We start from the raw sequence: 9,404 nt of genomic DNA on the forward strand, positions 1-9,404 counted from the left end.
TCAGCCTCAGTAGTAAGGCCCTCTGTAACTTCATGAGACCATCTTTAAAAAAATAGGTCTGGGGGTGTAACTTCGAGGCAAGTGCTTCTGGATTCAATCCTCAGCCCTCCTGCATCTATATGCATGTATGTGCACACACACACACACACACACACACACACACACACACACACATGAAACAAATATGTGACAGAACTTCAAAATGTTTCAATAATATAATCATGTTATTATCACATTAAATAACTTTATAATACTTAAGTCTGTAGTATTATAATAATATAATGCTAATACTATAAATCTATATACACTCTCCAAAACGCAAAATCAGATTTAAACAATATGTAATACACTTGTATTCATCAGTCATGAGAGTAACAGTGCTGTGTAACACATGGCTCTTATATCTTAAAATAATCACGTCTCTTACCTGATGAGTGTTTATATACATATCTACATGTATATGTATGTACATCATGTATATTTATATGTATATATCTTCTATTGGTTTCTTTTACCATGCCACATTACTAATGCTCACTAACTTCATATTTAGAAAAACTGGAGTCAGTTGACATGTTCCACTTGATAGTTACATTTATTTGTCAAACTTGACTGGGCAAAGGAGTATGCCGATCATTGGGAAAACATTATTTCTGGAACTTGAAGAAGGAGTCTGTAAGGTGAGAGGTCTCATTAGCTGACTTCATCTTTTCCTGAGGGAGAAACACCTGTCTGACAGGAGAAGGCAGCATTTCTCAGCAGCCTCCAGATGCTGAGCCCCGCACCTCACGTCTGCAATGTCGTACCAAGCCTAGTATTTCTCAAACATGCATGTGACCAGGGAGTCTCTTTCCACTGTCACAGCCTTCCTGTGTGTATTACAGCTGCATCTTCGTTCTCTTTCTGCATAAATATCTATTCCTCCTTGTGCTTTGTGTCTTCTAGAACTCTGTTTCTAGGCACCTCCTGTTCCCTCAGTCATGGGTTTGCTGTGCCTCGCAGGGAGGGGAGATTAACCCATACTCAGCTGCATTGTTTTTTTTCTTTTGGTACTGGAGATGGAGCCCAGGGGCATTCTACCTCTGAGCTACACTCCAAGGCCTATTTTTTATTCTTTATTTTTGAAACAGGGTCTCACTGAGTTGCAAAGGGACTCACTAGGTAGCTGAGGCTGCCCATGAACCACGATTCTCCTGTCTCAGCCTCCCAAAAGCTGGGATCACAAGCGTGCGCCACCACGCCCAGCACTCAGGTGCATCTTAAACAGAAAGCCCTCTGGTGTTTTAACTTTATCCCCAACCATCTCATGATCTAAAAAAAAGCACACATTTTATTGCCTGTGCTTTTTTGGATTTTCCAAGATTTTTTTTTAAAAAACTGACTTTTGAAGTGAAACCTCCGTGTGCTTCCATATTGTTTTGAGAATATTCAATTCTCAAGTTTCAGTCTCCATCTCGTTTGTTCCATTTATATTTGCAAGAAATTCATTATGTCTGTCCAAACATGTCTATGCTTGTGGATTCATGCTGCTTTGTATTCTGACATTTCAGAGGGACTTGTGAAGGAACGTGGAGTATGTAATGCTTAGCCAACCATCTTCAACTGAAAGCAGAAATTCTAAATTCTTTTTTTTTTTTGGTGCTACTGGGGTTCCTGGAAGCCCTTCTACCTCCGGGCTACACTCCCAGATATATTTTATATTTTTATTTAGAAACAGGGTCTCCTAAACCAGCACGCGTGGCTGACTTCGAACCTGGCTATCCTCCTGTCTCCGCCTCCCAAGCGCGGGGATTACAAGCGTGCGCCACCACGCCCAGCCAGAAATTCTAAATTCTTAAGCGACACAATTCAGTGGCCATTTCTCCTCTAATAAAATTCATATAGCCTATGAATCAGAAATCTTTTAGAAAGAAAGAGGTTCAAAATATAATATTATACACACATTTATAAACATTTCTAATTAAATTTCTAAAAAATCTCTAGGTCTTGAAGACATAATAAATATCATTATCAATTACACTTTATTTTCTACTTATTTTTCTCAGAAATATGCTTTTCTGTCCATTCCTATTTACGATGGATATGTAATTTCTTTATATCATTATGATTCAAAACCTTTGCCTCTTTCTGTACTTAAAAATTTTTTTAAACTTGACTTTTTTTCTTGTCAAAGACCATTGACAACTGAGGTGAACCATAATCCATTGGAAAATATAAAAATAGCTTTTGTATTGTCTTATTTAAACTGACAAATATATGGTGCTTTGTAGAGTATATGTCCATGAACTTATACAATATGCAAGACATATTTTTAGGTAGTGGAGATACACTAAATAAGACAAAATCTCTATTCTCATGAAGTTTACATCCTTGTGGGGAACAGAGAGTAAGCAAATTATACATAAGAGATACTTGTATTCAGATTGAGAAACAGAGCCACTGGGGTATACATGTATATCCCACCACACATCACACACCAAATACAGTTTATCATAAGGAAGTGGATTATGGAGGCTGAGCAGTTCCAAGAGCTTTAGAGTAGGATGGTGGGCTACAGACCCAGGAGAGGCCATGACTTAGTTTAATCTGAATCTAAAGGCCTAAGAATCAGGGGAACAAAGATGTAGTTCTGGTTTGTGACCTAGGAAGAGCCAGTGTTTTAGTTTGAGTCCAAAGATAGGGAAAAAAAATGTTCTACTTTTAAGGTCATAAGGCAAATCTATCTTTTATTCTTTGCAGACCTTCAGCTGGTTGGATGAGACACACCTATACTAGGAAAGAAATCTTTACTCAGTCTACTGATTTAGTAGTGTTGATCTCATCCAAAATTACCCTCACAGACACACCCAGAATATTTAATGAACTGTCTGGACATCCCATGGTTTAGTCAAGTTGTTGGAAAATTAACCAGTATGATATTAAACAGCACGTTAGATGGGGCATCATTGCAATAAGAAGAAAAAAGAGGCTGATGTGGCTGGAGAGAAATGGACATGGGGGAGAAGAAGGGCCAGGTAGGTGAGTGGAGCCAATACACATGAGCTTCACAGGCCATTTGGCTGTCATTCAGAGGGTGAGTTTTTTTTTTTTGGTAGTACTGGGGATGGAACCCTGCTACCTTCGGGCTACACTCCCAGACCTATTTTATATATTTTTTGGAAACAGGGTTTCTTAAGCCAGCGCGGCTGGCTTTGAACCTGCGCAATCCTCCTGTCTCTGCCTCCCAAGTGTGGGGATTACAAGCGTGCGCCACCACACCTGGCCAGAGTGTGAGTTTTTAAACAGAGAAATGACTTGACCTGATTTAAGTTTTAAGAGACCCTTGAGCTGCAATACTGAGAATTAGCCAAAGGAGGCAATCAACCGTAAAAGCAGGAATCGCTGTACTGAGTTGAATGTTGGCCCCCCGCAAAAGATTCATACACCTTGAGCCCCAGAACCCTGTGAATGTTACCTCATTTTGGAAGAGGGTCTTTGTAAATATAAAGAAGTTGAGCATTTTGAGATGATCATTCTGGATGACCTGGGTGAATTTGGAATTCAATGAAAAATGTTCTCCTAGAGGAAAAACACAGGAAGGTGGAGATGATGTAATTATGGAGGAAGAGATTGGAGTGGTGAGGTCACAGGTGAAGGAGTGCTGATAGCCTGTCAGGGTTTTGAGTTCCTCCATAACCATGAAAAAATACCTTTCTGTTATTTAAAGCTACTCAGTTTGTGTTATTTTGTTATAGCAGCCACAGGAAACTAATACTAAGCCGTGATCATCCTGGTGCAATGGAGGAAGTCTGTAGCCTACCTGATTCCCAGGGACTGCAGGTCCTGACTGCATGACACAGTCATCTGGCTGGCCCACAGGCCACTCATTCTCAACTGATTAAAACAGAAAGCCTTCTTTCTTCCTTTCTCAAAGTCCACTCCTCCTCTTGAATTCCTTGTTGCAGTGGATTGTACTTTTTTCTTGGAGTTGATTCCCTTAACAGAGTTAAGCATTATTTTTGCTTCCCCATAGGACTTTGCCTATAAATCTTTAATAGCATTCATTAACATTATATTATATGTTCATGTGGATGTTGTTTGCAGGCATAGATTTTGGAGTTCACCAAAACATTAACGTTAGTTAATGCCATAACATTTTATAATATCAGTTAGAAAAAATATTATTGTGAGAAGAGAGGCCTGTTCAAAAACCTCAGAATCCCTTTACTTCAAGAGATGACAGAAGGAAGATGAAGAAGTGGAGGAAAGAGAAAGTCAGGAGGAACATCACGATGGAGTCATGTCTTGAAAGCCAACTAGGAGGGAGTTCTGTGACACAGGGAGACATTTTTACAGTTAAATGCAGCAGGAAGCTAAGTAACATAAAAGTTTAGCAATTTTCTTGACTCTAACAATAAGAAGGTCTTTGAGGGTCTTCACCAGGAGAGAGATAGGGTCACAAACTGGCTGACAACCTCGGTTTGAAGTGTACATAGGTATTTTGAAATTGGAGATGTAAGAGCATAGACAATTTTTGCAAGTGGGAAGTAGTTTGGCATCAAAGGAAAAGATGGAAGGCAGTAGCTATAAAAAGTAGTTTCAAAGATAAGGCATTGAAATAAAAGTAAATGTGACAAGAATATTTGTATGTTGGAGGAAAGGAGCTGAAGAGAGTGAGGCCTTGGATTTGACTCTCAGAACACAAACACAAATAAAAAGGAGCTAAAAGGAGAGGGAGAGCTAGCGATATAGCCAAGAAGTGATAGTTTAGCAATGTCCCTAAGGACATGGGAAAAACTGAATTCAGAGCTCAGGTAGAAAGACTTAATTAAAAAATTTCAGGGAAACATAACTAAAACATAAGAAGAGAGCAGCATAAGAGATCTATGACAGCCACTGCATGTTGAAGCAAGGTGTGCGGTGCAGTGACAGGAACAGTCCTTCTTGTAAGAACTATGGGTTCGAGACCTCCCAGAAGAGGTGCCAGGAGGCTATTAGCATCACCTTCAGAGGCGATTCTTACTGCACAGGGAACAGCAGTGAGTGTCTTCTGCCAGGAAATGACAAAGAGAACACGGTTTGCTTGGATCTTGGGAAGGGTCAGGATGGGAAGTGCATCCCGTTCTGTGAGAGGAAGCCGCAGCTGGAGTCTTGTGTGTGCAGTGAAACTGACAACTCATGCAAGATGTGCTGTCGGGACCCTTTTGGCTGGTGTATGTCCTACGTTGACTCTGAACAGAAGAACTTATTTTTGAGGAAAGGGAAGCCCAGTACAGTAAGATTTTGTGACATGACTGGTAAATGTGAGAAACGAGCACAGGATGTAATTGAGTGATTTTGAGATTCCACTGACCGACTGAGCATCAATACTTCTGGGAAATTTTTAGGGTCTGTCCTGGTTTTCTCCTGGATATTTTAGATTCCTTTCAGTATTCTTGTCCATTGTGTGGATAAGAAATTGGATAAGCACTATGAATCTCATTTTATGTTTCACCCCAGTAATGTTGAAATGCTGAAGAGCATGGATGTGGTTCTGGTTTGTATCATCAGGTCCTTTCCTGCTCCCCAGACTCCAAGCCACTGGCAGCCCCTGGACCGGCTAGTGTCTGTGGCTCCAACGCTGTATCACCCACATATGGACACCATCCAGGAAGACTCCAGCACAGACTCTCACATGGATGAGAATGGCTTTGAGAAGGACCCTTTCCCCAATAGCAGCACAGCTGCCAAGGTTTTGGAGGATCTCACAGACCACCCAGTCATCAGAAGCAGAAAAGCTACCTCCTTTAATCTGGAGCGTCAGAACCACGTGGACAGCAAGGAAACAGAGTGCTGGTGTAGGGCGCACGTCCTAAGCTCTTTTGACTTACATGTGCAAAACATTTTTATAGATCTGACCTAAAATCTTTTTGGAAGGAAGGAACAGGAAGTGACATGATAGCACATACTGGTCGTGTGTCTGAGTTTCCTGCACACAAGTGATTCTGTGTAGTTGGGATTATTTTCCTTTTGAAGAGGTAAGGTAAACTTGGCTTATTTTCAAATCTTAGCTTTTTTTTTAATCTTTAAAATATCCTTTGACATGTGAAAAATGCAGAAAATGCAGCTGGGTTAGATGACGAATATTTGCAGTTTTGTAAATTTAGCCTTTTATATTGATAATAGCAGTAACTGGGGAGGTGATCGGTTTTTCTTTCTTATACACTGTAATGATCTCCTAACTCTGATGAGGCATTTATCAGGCATTTGTGAGGAAAACTGAAACTCAGACTTATTTTTTTTTGCCTTCAAACAAAGGCAAAGAAGATAAGCCTACTTACACAGTGGCTTCAGAATGTAGGTGTTTCTAGGTATTATCCAGAGCTTTTGCAGGGGAGAGAATTCTACGTCTAAACTTAGAAAAAACAATTTGGGCCAAAATGGCCCCTTGAGATTCTAAGGCTAGTACTTTCTAGAATTAAAAAGTCTAGCTTTGAGCAGACACCAAGAGCATGTGCATGTACTGTTATTGTCAGCATGATTTACATGATGATGCTAGACTATATTAGACCATTAAAAGCATGAAAAATGTAAAAGGACGGAGGGTGTAGCTCAGAGGTGTATATATACATATAAAAAGTGTTCACACTCTAACTTTCCCTTTATATTTTACTATGTACCTGTAATTTTTATGCTAAACGTTTCTTTATGGTTAATAAAACTATAAACAGTATTTGGAAAAGACAAAAAATAATTAATAAATGAGAATTTGTTTTGTCAAAAACAAGTCTAGCTTAGAGTGAGGTTTACAATTAATAGTTAATTTATAGGTACTTGGTTATCTTCTCAGGTTCCCAATTAGCTGGGTAGCTTTTAAGTATTTTCATGTATCCTTAATATTATTTGCCATGCTCTTAAGAAAATTCCCTTTTTATAAAACCTACTTAAAAAATAACCCAAGAGAGCATGGCTGCCTGTTTGTAAGAGCTAGTGGCTAAGAGAGTAATGAGATGCTTTTTACCAAGGAACAGGTTGGGTTGAATAGGCTGAGGTGGGATGAGCCAGGAGGGGGGAGCACTGCCTGTCCTAGAGGCTGAGGCCAGTCCATAAGACCTTAACATTACATTAACCCCCCCTTCATTGACTCACAAGCAGATAGTCATAGGACTTCTTCTGTAGTGCTTCAGGATTCTGAATGTGTCTGAAAGTATAGGAAGTAATAGCATGAATTCTGATTTCCATAAAATTCTAGTTAAATTATCTTTTTTTCTATGAACTGAAATGTGCTCATTAGCCAACATATTTTTCACCTAGATAATGTGTAATCTTTGAGGGCAATTAACCAAACCTGTGACAAATCGAGCTCCCCCCACTCACTCCTTTAAGGACATTTGTTACCCAGACACTTGCTACACTAATACTTGAATTTATAACTTGGGATATTTGCTATCTTTTTTTTTTTTTTACAGTACTGAGGATGGAACCCAGGGGCATTCTGTCTCCAAGCTACACCCCCAGCCCTATATTTTATTCTTTGTTTTGAAACAGGGTCTCACTGAGTTGCAAAGAGCCTCACTAAATAGCTGAGGCTGTCTGCAAACCCGGATCTTCCTGTCTCAGCCTCCCAAATGCTGTGATTACAAGTGTGTGTCACCACACCGGGCTCGGTATTTGCTATCTTAACTAGTCATAATATTCTTATATTTCAGTTCTATGTCCAGAATTTGCTATCAGGTGAGTGAGGTGTGTGGGTGTACATATGAGTGAAAAACGGCTCTCAGCTGAATATAAGAAAACCATTTTTATAAAATTGTGACTTTTTTAAAAAAAACAAAATCATCTTTACCTTTATTGCCCTGTACAGTTAGTTAACATGCTGCTCCGGGTCTGTCTGGTAGCTGTGGCATTGATGATACCCGCATCAATCAAAAAAACTGAATATCGATTGAAACAAAAAGAAAGTAGGGAAATGAAAAACACAAAATTGAGGATAATTTTATCATTCAGGTGTGTGTGTAGATAGGACAGGTAAAAGATGGGGATGGGGAAGATATGTGAGCTACTATTCATGTTTTAGTTCTTGGGCTAGGTGGTAGATTAATGGGTTATATTAATTATTTAACCATAAATTAAAAAAGCCAAGTAAACACATAAAATAGGCCTATTTCAGTAGTTATGATTGTCAAGAATTATAATTTATCCAGTTTCATGTGTCTCAAATTCATTATGAAAATTTAATGAATGAGAATAGCTAACAAAAATTTAAATGGAAGAATAGTTATGTCTATGTGGGAGTTTGGTAGAGTGCTTAGAAATAGAACCTATGCTTCTTAGTATTAAAATTAATTGTAAAACCAAAGAAGCAAAAATAGCATATACTAGAGTCAAACTAAAGTAACTGTGGGAAGTCTAGAAATTGATGCGTGTATGTTTGTATGTAGTAGTTATGAGAAATGATGTACTAAAGTGAATTTAGCACAGTGAATCAGGCCCAGCTGGTTCTCAAATATTTTTATCTTTATTATTATTAAGTTGATGTTTCTAATTGATGTGAGATAGAAAAATCATCTAGAGTTTATTTTAAGACAGTTGTTTAAAGCCCAGGGGAGAAAAATAGTGTTCCATCCCTATATTACACATAAATTGAATGAACTATTTAATTAGATAAAAGAAAACCTAGAGATGTTAGAAAACAATATAAGCAAATATTTATATAATCAAAAAGAATGTAAAAGCTTTTAAAAGTATAATGTGAAAAAGATAGCAAAAAAACTTGATTTTTGCCCCATCAGTTGAAAATGTTGAAACAAGCCCAGCCTCCCTTGGACTTTGTAGGTATTACCTTCAAGAAATCTGGGCCAGCCTGATTTCTCTCCACTTTTCAAATGAATTTGCTTTTTCTGTTTCGATATGTAAACAAAGTTTTATTTATCCTTGAGTTCAAGTTTTCTGTTATTATAACTGAATTTCTGATGGGTAATTTATACAGAATGTGAGTTTGTTAACCTCGCACGTCCGGGGACAGGAGCCAGCACGTGCTGGTGAGAGCCCCTTTGCTGCATCGGAACTTTATGTAGGTCGTTGCATGTTGAGAGAGTGTGTGTTGCCATGGTCCTAGACACTGCTGCCATCATGGGCACTCTGTGCTCATGACCTCTTCTAACCCTAATCATCCCTTAAAGGCCCTAGCTCCAAATATTATTAACATAAGAATTCTCATGAATTTTTTTTTTTTGTGGTACTAGGGGTGGAACCCAGAGGCTTTCTACCTCCGGGCTATACTCCTAGACCTACTTTTTATATATTTTATTAGGAAACAGGGTCTCACTAAGTTGCTGAGAGCCTCACTAAGTAGCTGAGGCTGGCTTCGAACCTGTGCTATCCTCCTGTCTCAGCCTCCCAAGCACGGGGATTACAAGCGTGCGCCACCACGCCCAGCTCAATGC

The 9,404-nt window shown here is 39.0% G+C and overlaps 1 pseudogene across 1 annotated transcript; it reads left to right on the top strand.

Moving 5' to 3' along the window:
- Positions 1–4,879: 4,879 nt before the first annotated feature.
- LOC308263448 (disintegrin and metalloproteinase domain-containing protein 17-like) lies at positions 4,880–5,881 on the top strand (annotated as a pseudogene). Its single transcript has one exon. The product of its transcript is annotated as a disintegrin and metalloproteinase domain-containing protein 17-like (transcript).
- The last annotated feature ends 3,523 nt before the right edge of the window (positions 5,882–9,404 follow it).

Source organism: Muscardinus avellanarius, assembly GCF_963383645.1.
Source record: "Muscardinus avellanarius genome assembly, chromosome: 5".
NCBI lineage: Eukaryota > Metazoa > Chordata > Mammalia > Rodentia > Gliridae > Muscardinus > Muscardinus avellanarius.